At 45.9% G+C, this 22,059-nt stretch overlaps 1 long non-coding RNA gene across 1 annotated transcript; it reads right to left on the bottom strand.

Annotated features, from left to right (window-relative positions):
- Positions 1 to 2,766: 2,766 nt before the first annotated feature.
- Positions 2,767 to 17,990, bottom strand: LOC307220473. The gene is made up of 2 exons (XR_013840890.1): positions 17,717 to 17,990; positions 2,767 to 3,157 (listed from the first exon to the last, which is right to left on the bottom strand). It is a non-coding gene; the product is annotated as an uncharacterized lncRNA (long non-coding RNA).
- Positions 17,991 to 22,059: the final 4,069 nt, after the last annotated feature.

The following is a 22,059-nucleotide window of genomic DNA, read 5'->3' as shown; positions in this document are numbered from 1 at the left end:
TTGGTGCATTTTAAATGGACAAAAAAGGGCTGAAATAATTGAACCCAGTGAGACTTCATTCCGAATAGACATGCAGATGATGACACTTGCAGGATTTCTTAACAGTAAAGTCATAACTAATCTGAGTTATGTGACCCATAATATGTACTCTTGCTTAAGCAGTGCTTTACTTTGTCAGAAGGATGTCAACACAGACTGTGTACACATTACTCTTTTAAAGCGAAGTGGTTCTCCCCCCCCCCCACTTCAAATCGCATTTGCACATCGTTGAACACACAGTACAGTTAGATGTGTTTAGATGTGTTTACAGTGTGGCCTGTACACACACACACACACACACACACACACACACACACACACAGAGTAGTGAGCAGAGAGAATACATATATTCATATGATGTACATTTTCAAATTTGAGTGAAAACGGTTTGGTGGGGAAATGCATCAAAACACGGCATTTCTCATGAAACTGCAGGATAGATGTGGATTGTGGCTAACGTACGTACAGTGGTACCTCAGGTTAAGTACTTAATTCGTTCCGGAGGTCCGGTCTTAACCTGAATCTGTTCTTAACCTGAAGCACCACTTTAGCCACCGGAGCACGATTTCTGTTCTCATCCTGAAGCAAAGTTCTTAACCTGAGGTACTATTTCTGGGTTAGCGGAGTCTGTAACCTGAAGAGTATGTAACCCGAGCTGGCTTCACAAACCAGCAGTGGGAGTATTCTGGATACAGAGTAAACAGGTAAAAAGATGAAGGTAAAGGATCCCTGGACGGTTAAGTCCAGTCAAAGGCAACTATGGGGTTCTCGCTTTCAGGCCGAGGGAGCCGGCGTTTGTCCACAGACAGCTTTCTGGGTCATGTGGCCAGCAATGACTAAACCGCTTCTGCCGCAACAGAACATTGTGACAGAAACCAGCATTCCTTACGATAGGTTCAGGATACAGCAGGCACTAGGTCTCTCTCTCTCTCTCTCTCTCTCTCACACACACACACATACACACACACCTGAAAGTAGCTAGTGGTCACCACGGAACCTCATTTTATCACCTGCCCATTCTGAGGTAGATTGGGCTCTCAGTCCCATAAACTCCTTAATTGAAGACCTTCTGAAACCTCAGGCCTGACTGCTGAACCCATGATTTGTTTTGTTGTGGGTTAGCATGACTGGCTGATTATAAAGGTTTTAACATCCAGCTGGATTTGGCTTATCTCCAAATACTGGGATTGGTGCTTTTGAGGGCAAAACAGAGCAATGATAATAAATGGCTCGCCGTTTATTTTTTTATGAGATATGGGCTGTACCCTTTAATAGCAGCTAAGCAAGGCTTTCCTGTCTGCCTCGACAGTGGGATCAGTCAAAGCCATGTCTAGCAGTCAGGAAGAAAGCACTCCTGTGATGGACAGGCTACAGACACACGGAAACTGTTGCCCGAGGGTTGACAGACTTGCATCCCCAACAACACACCATATAAAACAGAGATGGCACTTCCTTCTGTTGTACCTCAGGCAGAAACAAGGAAAGGGGGAAAGAACAATGTGGGCGACATTCACTGAATATTGCAATACTACCTGAGGTTAAAAAGATGAGAGTTAAAGGCATTCATGCCATTGTGGAGGCCTGCAATGTGCTATTGGAGGTGGTAATCCTATACGTACTTATCTGGGATTAAGTTGCATTGAACTCAGTGGGACTCACTTCTTAATAAACATGCATTGGGTGTGATCAGAGTTGTAGCTCAACAACATGGCGGCGGGAGACCATAGAGTTGGTTAAAGGTAAAGGTACCCCTGCCCGTACGGGCCAGTCTTGACAGACTCTGGGGTTGTGCGCCCATCTCACTTAAGAGGCCAGGGGCCAGCGCTGTCCGGAGACACTTCCGGGTCACGTGGCCAGCGTGACATCGCTGCTCTGGCCAGAGCCAGAGCCAGAGCCGCACACGGAAACGCCGTTTACCTTCCCGCTGGTAAGCGGTCCCTATTTATCTACTTGCACCCGGAGGTGCTTTCGAACTGCTAGGTTGGCAGGCGCTGGGACCGAGCAGCGGGAGCGCACCCCGCCGCAGGGATTTGAACCGCCGACCTTTCGATCGGCAAGTCCTAGGCACTGAGGCTTTAACCCACAGCGCCACCTGCGTCCCATATAGAGTTGGTTACCTCTTCTTAAAGTCTTGTTCTCATTTTGATGTTGTTTCCATTATTATGAATCAGCCTCGGAATCCAAACCCAGTATTGACCGTTCTATCACTAGACAGTGCTCTAGACCATGGGTCGGCAAACTAAGGCCCGTGGGCCAGATCAGGCCCAATTGCCTTCTGGATCCGGCCCGTGGATGGTCCGGGAATTGCCATGTGGATCACCAGTTTGTGCGTTCTTTCCCTCTCCCTCCCTCTCCCTCACGTGGCGCCTCCTCCCTCCCTCCTCCCGGCTTCTCCCTGCCCTGCCTAGAGGAGGAAGGGGGCTGGGCTTTGTTGGTGCCAGCAGCAGCAGCGCTCGAGCGGTCGCCATTTTAAGCAGCCCCTCTCCGGAGCCCTTTCGCGCACGACTCATCGTCCCCCCACCGCCGCCAGCTCCTGCCGCTCACAAGACACAGGTAAGCAGCCACTGGGGCTCGTGGTGATCTTGCCTCATTTCCCCCCAAAAAATATAGTCCGGCCCCCCACGAGGTCTGAGAGACAGTGGACCAGCCACCTGCTGAAAAAAATTGCTGACCCCTGCTCTAGACCCTCCCCTTATAAAGATCATGTTGGAATGCTGGAAGCCAAGATTGAAGTTTCAGGCAAGCTTTCTTTAGTGAGAGAACCCTAGTGTCATAGTCCTGTGCTGCCAGCCATGGCAGAGTTCAGTGGAGGGAGAAGCCAGCTGAAGCTCAGGGGGTACCTGCCTGGAGGCAGAGTTGGTATACAAGGTCCAGTCCAGTCCAGTCCTAAGATTAGGCGTATCTCAGTTCACGTAGTCAGACAATCCAGGGGTCAAGAAAGACAAGAGTCCAAGGTCGCAAGAAGCATGAAGCAGCAAGGTCTGGCCAGGAATGACAGGTGTTGTTTCCAACAACTGACTGAGGTTGAAAACCCAGCTTAAGATAGTTGGTTCTCCTCAGGAGCAAGAAGGCTGATCAGCAGCAGGTGGAGTCATTTTGCCTTCTGCTTCTTCAACTTCTGGCCCATGACACCCAGTGAAGATTTACCATCACAAAACATGCAGCAAAGTAAAGGGTGGAAATATAGTCTGTAAAACCTTTAAAATGTGCCCTTCCAGGGAGCCCCCAAATATCCCCCTTTAAAAGCTATTTCCAAGCTATCCCACTTCACTAGCATACAGTACAGCTAGATCACATGTTTGGTAAGTCATAAAACACTTTACTTACAAAACTCTTCAAAGTTAGTTTCATGTGCTTTTCCATGCAGCAGTAAAAAGAAAAGAAAAAAGCACTGGCAGTCAAAATGTTGCTTAGTTACAGAAAGTAAAATTTTCTAAACAATTGGTATATTAAAAACACTAGTTTCAGACTCTGTTCTGGTCTGAAACAAAAAAAGGCTGGTTAAATTCATGTGCTAGAACAACAACCCCTATGGGTTTTGTTGGAATTGATCAATGTTATTTTACTATAGGGACGCACGTGGCGCTGTGGGTTAAAGCCTCAGCGCCTAGGGCTTGCCGATCGAAAGGTCAGCGGTTCGAATCCCTGCGGCTGGGTGCGCTCCCGCTGCTCGGTCCCAGCGCCTGCCAACCTAGCAGTTCGAAAGCACCTCCGGGTGCAAGTAGATAAATAGGGACTGCTTACCAGCGGGAAGGTAAACGGCGTTTCCGTGTGCGGCTCTGGCTCGCCAGAGCAGCGATGTCACGCTGGCCATGTGACCCGGAAGTGTCTCCGGACAGCGCTGGCCCCTGGCCTCTTAAGTGAGATGGGCGCACAACCCCAGAGTCTGTCAAGACTGGCCCGTACGGGCAGGGGTACCTTTACCTTTACCTTTATTTTACTATAAGATTAATAACATACTCTTTTTTTAAAGAAAAAAGTCTTATTCTCTTTCAGTCTGTAACATCAAACAAATTCACCAGGCATTAACCAAAATGTTTATTTGCTAGCAAATAATTGTTGATTTGTTATAGAACTTTACTACCCTATTCCAAATTTTGAAGAGAGAGAAAAAAATGTATTTGGAAGCTATATTTGTATGAAATCCTTAAAATATAAAGATTGGGTATGTGAAAAAATATCGGTGCAAACAATACGCTTTTAACCAGTAAGAAGTACACATTTCAAAGGTTTCTAGAGTCATTTTATGGATAGAAAAGGCACCGAGCCCTTTGTGCTACTTGCTTTTGAGTTCACTTTGAGGAATTTCTCACACACATAAATGTATCTGGTACTCAGCTTCATCTGACAAATGCTGGAGAGCACATTACATTTTATAACATCAAGTTCAGAGAGGGGTCATGTCAGGCCAGCTTGTGTCTCGGCATCAAGCACACAGGCTCCAACATGGGGATAAGAACAGGCTAGATCATGGCAATAATTAACTTAAAAAAACCAAAAATGAAAAGGGGATCTGTAATATTTTTCGCTAATGAAAACAACTGCAAAAGATGGGTCTATTTGTATTAGAAATGTTTGCCAGGGCAGGGACGACCAACTATAGTGAGATCTATCTCCACATGAAAAATGGCTATTGCCCAGAAGATAAGCTTTTAGGATTAGATCCTTTTAAGCTGTTTCTAGTTTGTGTGTGTGTGTGTTTTCAATGGACTAAATACGATTATTCAAGTACATTCAAATAAGATGCTGCCATCTGTTCTGTACGAGAATTGATATAGTCTGAGATAGAGTTCTACAGTATGGATAATCAAATACTGATTCATACATGCCACTGATCTTATTTCTCAGATGCCATGTGGATCCTACAGCTGATGTGCATGATAAATAGCTTAGAAATTGACTATTTCTACCATACTGATGTGTCCTTATAAATAGAGAAGTGTGTCTGTGTGTATGCTGGCTGTTTTTGCCAGGAAGAAGAAGAAGAAAAAGAGTTTGGATTTTATATCCCGCTTTATCACTACCCGAAGGAGTCTCAAAGCGGCTAACATTCTCCTTTCCCTTCCTCCCCCACAACAAACACTCTGTGAAGTGAGTGGGGCTGAGAGACTTCACAGAAGTGTGACTGGCCCAAGGTCACCCAGCAGCTGCATGTGGAGGAGCGGAGACGCGAACCCGGTTCACCAGATTACGAGTCTACCGCTCTTAACCACTACACCACACTGGCTCTCGATAGCTCAGAATAGCTTCAGCAGGTGTCTGCCATACTCACTGCAAGAAACAGGCAAAAAAACAGTTGTACCTCGGAAGTCAAGTGCCTTGTGAGTCGAATGTTTTGGCTCCTGAACGTCGCAAACCCGGAAGTGAGTGTTCTGGGTTGCGAATGTTCTTTGGAACCTGAACATCTGGCTTCTCATAGTTTCCAGCAACTTCCCCCTTCAGGGCCTGTCTAGAAATGACTGGAGGTTTCCCAGTGTCCTGTCCACCCGCTCCATAAATCCTGGCCATGTCGATGGGCTATACTAGTGGGTGTTTTGTTTTTTGCTGTGGGTCAGGAAAGGTACCGTATTTTTCGTCCCATAGGACGCTCCGTCCCATAGGACGCACCTAGTTTTTTTGGGGGGAAATAAAGGAAAAAATTTTCCCCTTTATTTCCCCCCCAAAAGCAGGTCGGGGAAACCGAACCAGGTCGAGGAACGGCGCTGCGCCTCCCTGCTGTCCCCCGAGCTTGTGGGGCTGGCCGATGTCTGCCTCAGGCGGCAGGCTGCTATCTGCAGTGTGGGGAACCCTGCGGGGAACTCCTGCAGGGCTCCCCACGCTGCAGATGTCTGCCGGCGCGAGGGGCGCTCTGCTTCAGGGTGCCCCGCCTGCCGGGTAGCAGGCTGCTATCCGCAGCGTGGGGAGCCCTGCGGAGAACTCCCACAGGGCTGCCTAGGCTGCGGATGTGTTCCCGAAGCGCCGGGCGCTCTGCTTTCAGGGCGCCCGACGCTCCGGGAAGCAGGCTGCTATCCGCAGCCTAGACAGCCCTGCCGGACCTCCTGCAGGGCTGCCTAGGCTGCGGATGTCTTCCTGAAGCCTGGAGAGCGAGAGGGGTCGGTGCGCACCGACCCCTCTCGCTCTCCAAGCTTCAGCGAAAGCCTGCATTCGCCCCATAGGACGCACCCAGATTTCCCCTTCATTTTTGGAGGGGAAAAAGTGCGTCCTATGGGGCGAAAAATACGGTAGCTCTTACATATATCATAGGTCATTTCCTGTCAAAGCCGGCTTGATTTACCAGTATAAACTATTCCATTGTAAGTGGAATACACAGCAGAGAGCCAGTGTGACAGAGCTATTGGACATGGGCTGTGTACGCGTTTGCACTTACTCTGCATCTAGTGTGCTGGTTTGGGAAGCTGTTTACATAAAAAGTAGCAGCACATCGATCCTGTAGTTTATTGCGAAATACTTTGTTTTGATGTGTTTCCCCCACCCCACAAACCAGCTTCAATTCGAATTGAGAACATCTCAATTTGAGGCAGATTTAGGGCAGTGTGACCAACTTCGCCACACTGGGTGCCAAGCTTACTTCTACACCACCTGTCCGTTACTCAGGCGAGGGAATGGCTTTTCAATAAAACACAAGAATTGAGCAGAACGGAAGGCATGAGAAGCAGGTGCCGAATTTTGGCCTTGTACAGGTCACCACTGAAATTTGCAAGACCCTTGCAGCTGATCAGGTAACGACATCCCCACCTAGTCACTACTCAGTGGCAGAGACATGCACCTGTTTTGCAGCTTAATACAGGACAGTGGTACCTCGGGTTAAGAACTTAATTCGTTCTGGAGATCTTTTCTTAACCTGAAACTGTTCTTAACCTGAAGCACCACTTTAGCTAATGGGGCCTCCTGCTGCCGCTGTGCTGCCGCACAATTTCTGTTCTCATCCTGAAGCAAAGTTCTTTTTTTAAAAAAATAATTTTTATTAACCGACCAATCAAATCAAATCAAATCACATCACATAAATTCCGAATTACAAAGCCAAATTTTAAATTTTTGTTGGGGGGACCCATATTTCAAGTTCTGAAGGGGGATTCCAATCATCTTCTTGCTGCCGCGTTAATATTCACAAATCTGTCCAAATAATGTTCATAATTCTATCCAGTCTTATCTTGCTGTTTCCACATCTCATCTTGTTCGTATATTTTTCTTTTTTTCTTTATGATCTCTTCTGATAATCTCCTTAAGCAGGTAAACACCAATTATAATCCTGTGTGAATTTTTCCGTTCGTCCAATCATCATATCAAGATGGTTTCCATATATCATCACTTTCATAAATAACAGCACTCTTTCCATCATTAATCTCGCAAATCTGTCGCTCTTTAGTCCCTCTGAGGAGGCTCACCCACAATATAAAAACAGATCTGTTCCTCCTCCCAGACATAAGTCTTCCGACAGAACTTGCCAAAATGGTGACGGTATTTTTTGCTGCATCATTCCAAAGCTCTTATGCTTTCCACGATCTTCTTGAAACATGCTTTGGTTAGGAAATTATCTCCAGTCTTAAATCCACAGCTTAAGTCATTTAAACGGCATTTCTGACTTGTGACTTGTGGGGGGGGGATTCTTGGTTAATCACATAGAGAAAAGAAAGAAAAGTTTTTTCCCCTCCCCCATCCAGTCCCGTTGCCGAACATACCAAGCCTTGGTGTGTCTTCTCATGATTTATTCTTGTTCCTCCAACCCGTCTTGTTTATCAGAGATCTCTTCAGTTAGCAGTTTTTGTGCTATTAGGCGTAGCTTTTGGATCGGAGCCCAGCACACTTCCTTGCGTCTCTCAGCTCCCCGTCCACCAATAGCTACTGTAGCAGAGCTTCCGCAGCGTAGAAACTGTTGCTGTGCATGTGTGTACCGAATCAAACACACTCAGGCGTTAGTGCGGATATATTTCCAGTCTTTAATCGTGTAGATAAACAACTCATATATCACCCGGCGACAGAGCGCTCATTTTGCTTCTTTCACCGTCAGAAGCACGGAAGCAGAACAAAGACACAGAGCAAAAACACTCCCCTCTGTGAAACCTTGGCCACGCCTCAGGAATGTGAGACGTCACTCAGAACTTCTTAACCCTGTAAGTTCTGAATCTATCCACACCCCCTCTCGTCTCAAATCCTGAGGGGACCTGTGAACATACATTTACAGACCTCTGAGAGATCAATCCCTTTCCCATTGCCTTTCGCCCCTTCCTGGCGTCCTTGTCAGGCAACTGTTGAACCTCCTCACAACTCCCAGGTTCGCACTGTGCGAAACCAACCCACATACTGGTGACCTGAAACCTCTCAGGTGGAATTCCCTTCGTGGTGCGAGTGGACCGTCTGAGCACAAACTCAGGTGCTCCTTCTGACTCACTGTGGTCAGCAAGTGTGTCCTCTCTATCAATATCCTCCCCCTCTGACTTTGCGCATCTTCGGGCCTTCTGTACTTTGCTAACAGGAGACGAAGGCTCACTCTTGGGCTCTCTTTTGACAACCTGTGGAGATGCCCAACCCTGTTCTTGACCCTGTTCAGAGACTTGGTCTTCAGCAACAGGTTCAGCCTCTGGCTCTCCTTCCTCCTCAGAATCAGACAGACATTCTGAGAAAAAGTCATGCCTTGCATGAATCTTTGACCAACCTTTCTGCTCACAGAACTCAGCATGTTTACTGATCAGAAGCTTGGTCTGATCACCTTCTGGATACACAAACCTCCACCCCTTTGTCGCAGGTTCATACCCACAGAAGATCATTTTCTGGAATCTAGGGCCACCTTGCTTTTGTTGTGCTTTTGGTACCGGCACCAAGGCCTGTGACCCGAAAACACGAAAGAAATGTATCTGCGGTTTCTCTCCGTGGAGCATAAAAAACGGGGTTTCACCTACCACTGAATTGTAGGACCTGTTAAACGTGAAGTTGGCTGTTTTAACCCCCTCCCCCCAAAAACTCGGAGGCAAACCAGAGTCTGACAGCAAAACCTCTGTAACTTTAACCAGAGCTTCACTTCTGAGCTCTGCCACGCCCCTCTCCTGAGGAGAAGTCACCTTGTGATGTATCCCTTTCTGGCGAAAGAACTTCTGCAGAGCAGACCCAGTAAACTTTGTACATCGGTCACTCTTGACCCCCTGCACCTTGGTGGAGAACCTTAGTTCCACCTCCACAACCCAATCTTTGATCAGCTGCGCTGCTTCGCTTTTGCATTTCAGTGAGAAGACCCAGGAGTTCTGGGTATGGTCATCTGTCAGCGTCAGCAGATACCTGGCCCCGCCCAAACTCTCTGGCATGGGTCCAAAAAGGTCTGTGTGCACAAGCTCAAAGGGTTTTGTGGTTACCCTTTCCACCCTGGGATAACTGCACCCTTTTACCTTTGCCTTTTTGCATGCCCTACATTTTAGGGATCTGCCACATTCCTTTATTTTGCAACCTTTAGTGCACTCTGGCAACATCTGGATCTCTTCTAAGGAACCATGTGACGTTCTTCTGTGCCATACACAGGCACATGAAACATGAGTGGGAACGGTTGCACACTTTGCTTGTGCCTTCTCAGCATTCTCCTCACCCTTCAGAGGTGTTTCCAAAACAAAGAGGTTGTTCTGCCCCTTTGCAACACTGACCAGTTGCTTTCCCCCTCTGGAAATTGTACAGACATTGTGTTCGAAGCACACCTTATACCCCTCCTGTAAGAGACAAGGGACAGATAAAAGACAATGTTTCATCCCAGGTGCCACGTAGACTTCCAGCTCCGCCTGCAAAACAGAAACATAAACATTTGCTACATTAGACAATGGCTTTTGTGTCTCATCAGCAAATTCAACTGTTTTCCCAGCTGAAACAGCTCTGCAGTTCCACATCTCGACAGCAGGTGTCGCTGTTATCAGGTGCCTGCCGGCTCCAGAGTCAATGATCCAATGCATTACTCTGCCCTCATTGGAGTAGTCCTCAAACTTTGCCATTGAGGCCGTCAGCTGATAAGGACCGTCATCATTGTCTAAGTCACGTACTCCTTGCGCCTTCCCACGCCTGCCCCCTCTCCGGCACTGATTGCCATGAAAACCTGGCTGGTTCCCATGGGAAGCGACCTTGGAAGCATCCTGCGCAGCCTCCCTGGCTCTATGGGGGCAGGAGCGACACAGATGGTCAGCAGAATTGCAGACATAACACCGACGAGTGGAAAAACACTGACTTGGGCTTCCAGCTGGCTTGGCCCCCCTTCTCCTGGATGGGCGCTCTGTGCCAGCTCTGTCCCCTCTGAAACGGCGTTCCTCCCCGTCACACACAGTGGAAAACTTTACAAACTTGCCTTTGGAATTCTTTGCCCCCCCGACTTTGTCTTCAGCGCTCCTTGAGGCTAAGACTTCAGGGACACGGGCTCCAGCCACTTCTGGGCTCCTCACTTCTTCATCAGGGCTCTGGCCTCCTGCTGAGCTTTTACACAAACCCCTCAGCACCTCCCAGGCAGCCCTAGCTGACTCAACGCCCTCCAAATGAGGTAACAGTGAAGCGTCCACGCATGATTTCAACATGCAAAATTCCCTTTGCATTCTCTGCTGTCTATCCTCCGGCAAAGCAGCCTCACAGCCTGCAGCGTCTGTCCCAGCAGCAACTGGTGTTTGGGGTGCTGGCTCCTTCTGGGCTGGATTCCAAAGCCCTGTAGCCAAAAACCAACCCCTCACTCTTCTGACCCAGGTGTCCCATGACTGGGTGGTGAGCTTTTCGAACGGGGCATCTTCAAAGACCTGGCCATCTGCCATCTTCTCCCCCGGGGCCCAGCGTACTCACGTAACTAGCAGCAGCTCTCCGGCACCTGGCTCAGCAGATCAGCTCCTCCCCAGCGAGCTCCTCTGCCCCAAACGTCAGGCAGGACATCCAGCTGGCTCCAGCGTCTTCATCAACTGGCTTCAAACACACACCGGCACACTTTGGCAACAGCTTCAAAGCTTTAATTACCGACCCATGACCTGTGGAATTAGCGTAGCTTTTGGATTGGAGCCCAGCACACTTCCTTGCGTCTCTAAGCTCCCCGTCCACCGACAGCTACTGTAGCAGAGCTTCCGCAGCGTAGAAACTGTTGCTGTGTGTGTGTGTACCGAATCAAACACACTCAGGCGTTAGTGCGGATATATTTCCAGTCTTTAATCGTGTAGATAAACAACTCATATATCACCCGGCGACAGAGCGCTCATTTTGCTTCTTTCACCGTCAGAAGCACGGAAGCAGAACAAAGACACAGAGCAAAAACACTCCCCTCTGTGAAACCTTGGCCACGCCTCAGGAATGTGAGACGTCACTCAGAACTTCTTAACCCTGTAAGTTCTGAATCTATCCACAGTTTTTACTCCCCCTTTTCCCTTGAAATATGTGCATTAGCTTCCTCCTAATTGTTTCTTTTGAAGTTGCTGCAGCTAGAGGCGCGAGTCAGAGACAGTGTCCAGGAGCACCGAGATCCGCACAAGGGCTTTCTGCCTAGTGCCCCCACCCCCACAAATTCGGGGGTGGTATAGGGCACAGCAGGCAAGGGCAGTCCGTCCCCCCACACGCTTGGGGGGGGAGGGAGGCAGTTTACTCCCATCACAGCCTCTTAATTACCTCGTGTGGGTTGGAGAGATGTTATTGTCAGCCATCTTCCGATGCGCCCCTAGTGGCCCCCCTTCTGAAGCAAAGTTCTTAACCTGAGGTACTATTTCTGGGTTAGCGGAGTCTGTAACCTGAAACGTATGTAACCTGAAGTGTATGTAACCCGAGGTTGAAGTCTGGCACTGGTCACCCTTTCCAAGCATTCAGTCAAGATAGAAGGAAGAGTAAACAATGACAGCAGTCCAATACATGGTTCTCTTAATTCCTAACGCCCTGGGGTTTTCTTTCCCAAAGTGAAGGCTGTGTTGCAGAAAGATTGCATGCAGGCAACAACTTTCAAGATCTGGCTTTGTTGAGGGGAGACATGTGGAACTATTGCACTTCTGCCGTGGGCTCACTTGTGGAGAAGAGACCGGTCGCTTCTTTTTCCTAGTCATTTTCCTGGAGACGCAGTCAGTATCCAAGATCTCCCATGCTTTTGTAGACACTTCCCACCCTTGGCCTAGGCAGGCATTAAAGTCTCCAGTCAAGATGAAGTCAAGGTAGGTCAGGGCAGATGAAGTCCAGATTCTCGAGCACGAAAGCAGAGTTAGAGGTCATACATTTTCTATTACTGGGGAATAATCATGAGCTCACCAAGTTAGTGGCTAAATATCTTTATCTGGTTTTTTGTCGGCGAAACACATTGCAGACGTCTGATATCCCTGGAGACCTAGAGATGTAATGTTAGACTGCTTTGCCTCTTTCATTTGACAATTGGTTTGTGTCACTGGGAAGGCGGTAATTTTGTATTGATTTGCTATGGGTGTTTGTATGTGATGCCAATAAAAGGTTTGATGATGATGATGATGATGATGATGATGATGATATGGAACTATTATTCAAAGGCATATGGAGATATATAGTAAAAAAAGTTAAAGGACCACTGGATGGTTAAGTCCAGTCAAAGGTGACTATGAGGTTGTGGTGCTCATCTCGCTTTCGGGCCAAGGGAGTTGGCACTTGTCCACAGACAGCTCTTCCAGGTCATGTGGCCAGCATGACTAAACCGCTTCTGGTGCAACGGAACACCATGACGGAAACCAGAGCACATGGAAACACCGTTTACTTTCCCGCCACAGCTGTATCTATTTATCTACTTGCGCTGGCATGCTTTCGAACTGCTGGGTTGGCAGGAACTGGGACAGAGCAACGGGAGCTCACCCCGTTGCAGGGATTCGAACCGTCGACCTTCTGATTAGCAAGCCCAAGAGGCTCAGTGCTTTAGACCACAGTGCCTCCAGAAGATGGGCGTCCTGGTTGGAGGGTATGTAGGCGCTGCTGCAATAAATAATCAAGTTCTTACAAATGCAGAAGGGGTGTGGATTCCTACTCATCCCAAGGAAAAAAAGTTGCAAGTTGCACGTGGATCGGTTGCTGTTTCATTAAGCTGGCCACGGTCAGCCTTGTGAGCAGGCCACCCTCCCTCTCATTCCTTTACATCAGGGCTGCTTCTCAGCTGTTCAGCAGTTATCAGAGTTATGAGGGACACAGCTGGCTGTCACATAAGCCAGAGTTTCATAAAAGAAAGATGGGAGCAACTTGACAATTTCAAACACTTATGAGTAAGGTGGTTCAAGAGCACAGGCTAAATATATTTCCTGAATGAGAATGCACACAAATAGAAACTGAGGCTTTGCTACCTTTTAGAAGAATGGCTCCGCATTTCCTTTTTGTCACATTCATGTTTTCACAGGCACTCGGGACCAAATTACTCATGATATGGCAGATTTACGATTGTGTCTTCTGTCTTTTTGTATGTATATATAAAAACCAAACTGCAATCTCTTGCAGAGCTATAAATGAAATTAGCATGCAGAATGAGAAGTGTGGTATTATTTAGTTAATTTGTAAACTCCTCCCTTCTGTACTTGATGCCCAAGTCCTATAAACAGTTGCCCTATAAACTCAGAAACAGGACCCACTGAGTTCAATAAGACTTTAATGAAAATGCATATGGGATTTGTGGGATGTGAAACACATAGCTGTCAAGTACAACATTCCTAGAGTGGACATGCTAGTGGATGCTTTGTACCAGCCAGGAGTCTAACTTCCCATTTCCTCCTGAGCTGTGACAAACTTCTTCTGCATGGGACTAGAGGCCTGTGTGTGTGTGTGTGTGTGTGTGTGTGTGTGAGGCCTAACCTGGGCAAGGGAGCACAGCTCCTTTCTTTGGCTCTTCTCCATTTTGCTGTTCCATGTGTTAGCAGAAGTGCCTGCCTGTCCACAGTCACTTAGGCACTAACTCCCTAATGGGATAGTTACACATGTGTATATAGTTTTGCAACCTAAGTCTGCCTTCAGGGATCCAACTGTGAACTGAATGATTGTGAGTAAACTACTTTTATATTGACTTTGATAAGACTGTCATGTCTATTCCTTTTAAGAGGGACAAGAAGGGATCTTACCAGGAATCCTAGCAAGTTAGGAAGGATATCATCAAACAATATATCCTCTCCTGCATCCCTGAACATTCCCACAGGATTGCAGCCTTTTTCATCTGAATACAGAACATTAATGGGGGGTAAGCTGTAATGTGGTATGCTCCATTTTCACAATACTTATTTAACAAATGTATAACCCACATTTCACACTTCCGAGGCAGCTTTGTGCTAGGATTACAGTCCCGGCCATCCTCTAATCACACACACACTACACACACACACAAATATATAAGCACATGGCACCCTAACACTTGCTTAATATAATGACTTCAGAGGAGCCAGTCTCACTGAAGAGTTCAAGGATGTGCCACTTCATATATTATCAGCATCCAGAGAATGCAAAAAGCTATGTTCTCCTCCTTCCTAGGACAGAATGTGTTCAGCATGAGGGGCCTTTTAAACCCTCCATACTATTAATGGGAAGCTCTGATACATCACATTATTACAACAGCTTTCTGACCTTTCACTATCCCTTGAGGCACCCTAGAGCAAGTTGCGGTAATGATGTCCTTCAGTATAAGAACTCTACTATCCATTTCTGGATATCAAAACTTTTATCATTAGAGGGACTGAATCTCCTGAGCAAGCATAGAATCCATTTTAATAGGGAATATAAAGTTTCCTCTACAGATCTAACTACACAGGTCATAACCTTCCTTTCCTAGAGTTTGTTCACACTCCTCTAGCATCTTAACATCCTAACATCAGAAGGTGTCTTCACATGTACACACAAGTACACACATCTTCCCATTATTGGATTAATGACATTTGATCCATGGCAATTGATCTGCCATTCCCAAGTCATTAACTCAGCTTTCATAGATAGATCTATGCTTTAGAATCAGCCAGCAATATGTAACAATATAGAGCTGACCTGTTTTCAACGTGGCCTTAGAGTATTGGAAAACCAGCCAGATGATAGGAATCTGGGCATCCCAACAGTAGCATAGCGTGGGTTGTTGGTGCCCGGGGCAGGCAAACTGCTGACGCCTCTGGAATGCCCTTTCACTGGAGCCAAGTGGGGCTCCAATGCACTACCTGCCTTCCCGTGCAGGAGGGAGCCTGGCCAGCCGACACAGTTCTTGGCAGATGAATCACCCTAATGCCAACAGAGAGGAACGCAGGGCTGGGGTTGCCCCTTGCCCACCTCCCTCCCTCTATGCCCACTCACCGCGGGCCTGGGTTGCTCTGCTGCCTTTGCTAGGACGGAGCAGGGATCCCTGTGGAAGCTGGTGCCTGCATGGGGGTGCAGTCCCTCAGAATTTTGTGCCCAGGTCCCCACCCCCTTGCCCCCCCACGCTATGCCACTGCACCCCAAATTTAGGAATTTTGAGTCCCTAGTACTGCACATATTGTTGGAAGGTTGCTTCAGGCAAACAGGTCTGCTAATTCTTCTTATGACATATACATCAAAATGTACCTGCTTGCTACACATTTTAAAACCTAAGAAACTAGCCACAGCGTTAAATCGAAATGGGACTTGGGTAATTTTGTGATCCTATGGGCTCGGTAAACATCTGTAAGGCTTGACTGGCCTGTTTCTACTGGGTCAGCCTGCCAGTGGGTGACTCTTGGTCCTCTGAATGTGTTTTCTTTGTAATATTATGACAGAAACTGGGCATGGCATGGTTACGCTGAAGTCTACTTTTGGGGGTGTTTGGAAAGGAATGATGTCTGGGTTTTCTGAAACACTATTTGGTGAGTTTTCCCCACCCAACTGCCTGGTCTCTTGATTCAGTGATGCTTATGGGAGAGAAGCACCATCACTTTTCTGCTACTCTATTTTGAGCCTGCCATGTCTTTTCCATACCAGGAGTACTAAAAATACTTTTTGGTGTGACCTTTATTTTCGCTTGCTTGAGAAACAGAACAGACATATCAAAATAGTCTCTGATGTTATCTTCACTAACTTTTGTTCCCAAACGGAAACAAGCAGAATGGCACTTTGTTATTTGAGTACCATCAAATAAAAGTGAGCAATGGATAGGGGTACACACACACACACACACGTGAGGAAGTTGCAGTCTAGAATTGTGGCTACGGTAAGTCTCACTTCCCCCCAAAATAACTTTTTGTGGTGCTTCCTAACTTTGGAAACTGCCTCTAACTGCTCCTACAGCAGGCTACTATTGCTAATAATTATAATTATAATTATATATATATATATATATATATATATATATATATATATATATATATATATATCTCCCGCCCATCTGACTGGGTTTCCCCAGCCACTCTGAGCATCTTACAGCATATATAAAAACACAACAAAGCATCAAACATTAAAAAACAGAATATCCTATGCAGGCAACAAACAAACCAATAAATCAATAGAAAGCAATAATAGCAATAATAATAAACAGTTTACAGTTATACCTAAATTAAACTAAACCCAACTAAACATTTATCCAACCCCAATCTGACAGAAACAAAACAGAGGAACCAAAAAATTAGAAGTGTTGCCCCAACTCAAAAGTTTTTCCAGCAATGTCCCAGGGGCCTCCCAGGAGCCTCTTTTGGCTGTTCAAGGTGAGTCTGGGCTCCGCCTCCTAGGCCACGTGGAAATGAGCCTTGTGGCAGGGAGCGGTCTTCCTTCCAGCGCTCACAGCAGTGGCAGCATGGTTCCCCAGATCCTCTGGGAACGAAGATTATGTGGGATGTGAAGCACATAGCAGTCAAGTACAGCATTCCTAGAATGGCCATGCTAGGAGATGCTTTGTACCAGCCAGAAGAAAACTTTCTGTTTCCTCCTGATCTGGGGCAAATTTCCTCTGCATATGACTAGAAGGCGTGTGTGACCTAATCTGGGGAAGGGGAGCCTAGCTGCCTGAAACCCCCAGAGTGCAGCGCGAACTGCCACTGCGCTCCGGGGGCTTCAGGCGGCTTCAGCGAAAGCAACGCGAAGCCTCCGGAGTGTGTGTGGGGGGCTCTCCATCTGCGCTTTGGAGGCTTCGCGTTGCTATCGCTGAAGCCAAGGAGCCTGCATTCGCTCCATAGGATGCACACACATTCCCCCTTCATTTTTGAAGGGGGGAAAAGTGTGTCCTATAGAGCGAAAAATACGGTACATAGTTCTCACCTTCTCATTTAATCCCCACATCCTGGCCCTAGGTCACCCAGTGAGCTGCATAGCTGAGTAAGGAGGTATTTGAACCCTAGTCTCTCCCAGGGTTTCCCCTTCTGAGAAACAGCTCTTCACTTCACTCACAGAAGCTGCTCAATTCTGCTCCTGGTGAGCAGTTGCTGGCATGGTTTAAAAAAAAAACAACTGCAAGCATTCTATGATGTCACAGTAGGGGGCTTGCAGGCACTGGGCAACCAAAGTTGGCATGAGTGTTACACAAATCTTAAGGTGCACGCATAGCAGACATGCATCCTAGAGAAAAAACAATCCTTCACCATTCAAAAATTATAAAATATTCCCTAAAAAGAAAGACACTTTTTTTGAGTTCACAGAGCAATCCTGAAGCCATCTTGACCCTCTAAATGGCCCCAGATATTTACTCTGCAGTTGAAGGAGAAACCTTTCCCAATAGTTCTTTTCACTTACAAATTCTTCAAAAGCTATAAGCCTCTCATATAAATAGGGGTAGATTTGTATTTACCATTTCAAGGGAACGGCTCAGACTGGCCAGGAAAGGGTAACCAGCAAGCATTGTCAGGTATCATGACAAGAGACAAGCCAGGAGACAAGACTGCCTCTTTCTGTGATGTATGTACGATGCTTGTTGGGTGGGCAGTGGTTTTCAACCAAGGTGCTGTGGCACCCTTTGGTGCCTTGAATGATGGTCAAGGGTGCCGTGAGCAACACTGGCCTCTGTCCCTCTTTCTCCCCCCCCCCCATGCCTTCTTGCATCTCTGCCTCCCAAAGGCTTGCGCAGCTGTAGCACCCTGCTTGTGGTTAACGCTTAGCTGGAATGAAATATTCAACGCAGCAATAGAGAAATTAAAATAATAATTTATTTGTCAGACAAATAAATGATAGGCACAGTGGTATATGGTTACCAAAGCTCTGCCCCTTCCAGCCCTGATGGCCAGCACTTATATTTCCTCAGCCCAGCCCCCTTGCTCCTCCTTTGGCTGCCTCTGTCCAATCAGCCTGGTTGAAATTCCTATTGGCTGTTTGCTAGAACCAATCATAAAAGATACACCCATTTCCTATTACCTTTTATGGGAGACAAAGAGCTATATTTCCTTCTATCCATAAATGGCAGACAAGTAGCCATATATCTTACATTTGCCTCGACAAGGCACCTTAATTACCAGATCACCTTTTGCCCCTGTTGCCCCTGCATTCCAAAACAAATGGCTAAAACAAATGGCTCGTGGTATTAAATTCTATCTAAACAGAGATCTTGGGTTCACATTCTCACACACCATCAATGAAATAAGAATCTAACATTTCTTACTTTCTAAATCCTTTGCCTAATTACATTAAGCCAACAAATCTCATACATAACATAGATAGCTTTTTAGAAGAAAAGGCCTTTGCAAAGTAAAAAGTAACTCAGTAAAAAACAGCTTCGAAAGAAGCCTCTTCAGTTTACATCCCCCTTTCCAAACCAGCTGCTTTCCCCATTAGCTCTTCCCAAAATTTATTGCCCTTTAACTCTCTCAGTATACCTTAAACCTTAGGAAAATATGGCTAGGGTCTGATGGGAGGCACATGGTATTATTTTCTGTTAAACAAGAAATCTTACTTTTTACCAACTCTTAATTAGTGTTTTTGCAGCTTGATTGTGAATATGTAGGGTCAGTGTAACCTTTGCTCCTAGCCTGTAATTCCCTTTTACAACGTTGAGAAACTTGTCTCCTGCTACTGCTATAAAAAGGGGGGGGGGCCTTGTTCAGGAGAGCAGGAAGATAAACAACTGCCAAAGTACTCAGCCAGCTGGTTTCTGCCTGGCATGAAACATACAAACATTTGCAAATATATCTTTAAGCTCATTTTAAAATACAGGCCTTGATCAGATGCCTCACAGCTATTTGTTGCAGCACCCCTGGCTACAAGCTCCCCAGGCGAATGGTGCCTCTGGAACTGGCCAGGGGGTACTTCCCAGGCCCCTGTGGGGCAACATGAGGAGGCACCTCTCTTTAGGGAAGGGGCGGCAGCTGGGGCTGTCCAGAGGACTCCTAAGGAGAGGGGAGAGGAGAAGAGGGAACTCTCCACAAGGGAAGGAGTCAGAAAAAGAACGAGAGGCTGCCAGCTCTGCTGGCAATGGGTGACATAGCTGGGCTCCTGAGCCTCACAGGACTGCTGCAGAAAGAATGTAGTTGGTCAAGGGAGCCGTGGACTCAAAAAAGTCAAAAAAACCTCTGGGCTAAGGGAAACCCAGCCAGATTGGGGGGGGGTGTTAAAAAATAAATTATTATTGTTATTGTTATGGGCAATTTCTCAAGTCTTTAAAAGTTGTTAAACACACTTGTCTTGGCTCCTCACCTCCATGCAACATGTAAGGTGAGAAACCCTGTCGCAACAGTAAAATTAAGATCTGCCTTGCTTTGACTGGTTCCTGCCGCCGCTCATTTTTCTCTGACCCATCATGGATTTAGCCCCAACCCCAAGAAACTAGTAACTGAAAGGAGGTGGGTCATGGGAATTGAAGCGCATGCTTTCTGCATACAACACCCACTGCCAAGCAGCTCCATCTCATCTGCCCCCAACCCCATACCACCCTTTCTCCAAAAATAGACTGGGGTCACTGAGTCCTTCCCAGCAATAGAATTAGCCGTACTGGAAGATTCCTAAAATGTTATTAATCCAGAGTTCAGAGTTAAGAAGTCAAAGGTCCCAAATATAAAATAAACATTCATAAATGTACACGGCAAACACATAAGTAAGTACAGGGGAGCAATCCTGCCAGCTTCTTTAGGAGACAACAGGAGTCTGCAAAGCAGCATACAAATAATAGAAAAAGTATTAAACTGTACATTTCAAAGAATATATAAAAATCACCCTAGCGTTGCATGGCATTAACATTGTTCTAACCACTAGGCCACATGGACTCTCCTAGAACCTTGGCACTGAGGCCGGGAATTCCATGTTCTCAACTGCTGTTGCCTAGCAACAGAGCTAGTGACCGTTTGAACTGAGCTTCCTGCATCCTCAGCATCTCGTGGCCTGTAGTGACCTTCGCTCAGTCACTACATTAGAAGATGGCGTCAAAGTATCCCAATACTAGGAGGAGATAAATGTTTTAATAATTGGAAAAGAGATTTAGCTAAATTCATATGGTCAGGAAAAAAGCCAAGAATAAAACACAAAACAATGATAGATAAGAAGGAGAGAGGAGGATTTGGTCTCCCTGACATGGAGTTATATCATGATGCGGCGGGTCTGACCTGGCTAAAAGAATGGATCAAATTAGATGACTCAGATGTATTGGATTTAGAGGGAGAAGAGACGAGATTCAGATGGCATGCCTATCTAATAGATGAAAAAGTCAAAGTACATAAAGGCTTCATAGGGCATATAGTTAGAAAGTCTATATATAAAATATGGGAGAAATATAAAAGGCTCCTAGAACCGAAAACTCCCTGGTGGGCATCGCCGGCAGAAATTGTTGCAGTGAAAAAATTAATATGAAAGAAAATTGGGCTACCTATAAAATTCTATTAAAGGAAGAAAATGGAAGAAGAAGAAGAAGAAGAGTTTGGATTTGATATCCCGCCTTTCACTCCCCTTCAGGAGTCTCAAAGCGGCTAACATTCTCCTTTCCCTTCCTCCCCCACAACAAACACTCTGTGAGGTGAGTGGGGCTGAGAGACTTCAGAGAAGTGTGACTGGCCCAAGGTCACCCAGCAGCTGCATGTGGAGGAGGGGAGACACGAACCCGGTTCACCAGATTACGAGACTACCGCTCTTAACCACTACACCACACTGGAATTGGAATTAAAGGATTATACAGAAATTAAAGCTCATATTAGTGATTGGTTCCAATATATTCAAATTAAGTATAGATTAGTGAAAGACAAAAAGTTAGGATTTGAAAAAGAAATATCAAAATTCGATAAATACTTAATACAATAAAAATAAAAATATATATCTAAATTGTACAATCTGATCTTAGAGTGGGAAACAAATGATGAATTGGTTAAAGCATCAATGATTAAATGGGCACAAGATATTGGGGAAAATATTATGTTTGAACAATGGGGGAAATTGTGGAAAGAAGATATGAAATTCACTATGTGTTATATATTGAAAGAAAATTACCTCAAAATGCAACATAGATGGTATTTAACACCTGAAAGAATAGCAAAAATGAATAAAAATTGTAGCGACGTCTGCTGGCGATGCAGCATTGGAAAAGGGACTATGATACATATTTGGTGGAATTGTTTAAACATCAAACAATTTTGGGAAATAATTTATAACGAAATGAAAAAAATGTTCAGATATTCATTTAGGAAAACACCAGAAGGTTTTCTATTGGGAATAGTACCAGGAAGCCTAAAGGAAGAAGACAAGACCTTATATTTATATGCAACAGTAGCCGCAAGGCTATTGATTGCGAAAAATTGGAAAAGCAGTATTGTACCGACAAAAATAGAGTGGCTTGCCAAATTATTGGAGTACTACAATATATCCAAAACAATGGGAGAAATTGGAAGGATCTCAAAAGAGAAGATAGACAGGGACTGGAAGGTGTTTAAAAGATACTTGCAAAATCATATCGAAAAATCGGAACTCCTATTAGAATGAACAAGTTCCGTTTCAAATACTGAAATACTAAATAAGATGGATACCAATGTGTAACAGAAAAAGAAGTATGAAATTAGGTTAAAGGTGTGTGAAAGAAAGTAATAGAAGTGGAAAGAAATTGCAATTGAGTAGATTGGAAGTCAAACACAAAGGTGGGGTGAGGGGTGCTGGATGGTGATGGGAAAATGAATTATTCGTGGGATTGAGTGTAGGTATGTTTGAACACTTTTAAGGATTGTATGA

Source organism: Podarcis cretensis (genome assembly GCF_951804945.1).
Source record: "Podarcis cretensis genome assembly, chromosome: 1".
Lineage (NCBI taxonomy): Eukaryota > Metazoa > Chordata > Lepidosauria > Squamata > Lacertidae > Podarcis > Podarcis cretensis.
Note: the sequence above shows the minus strand (reverse complement) of the source record. Positions and strands in the feature narration are given on the sequence as shown.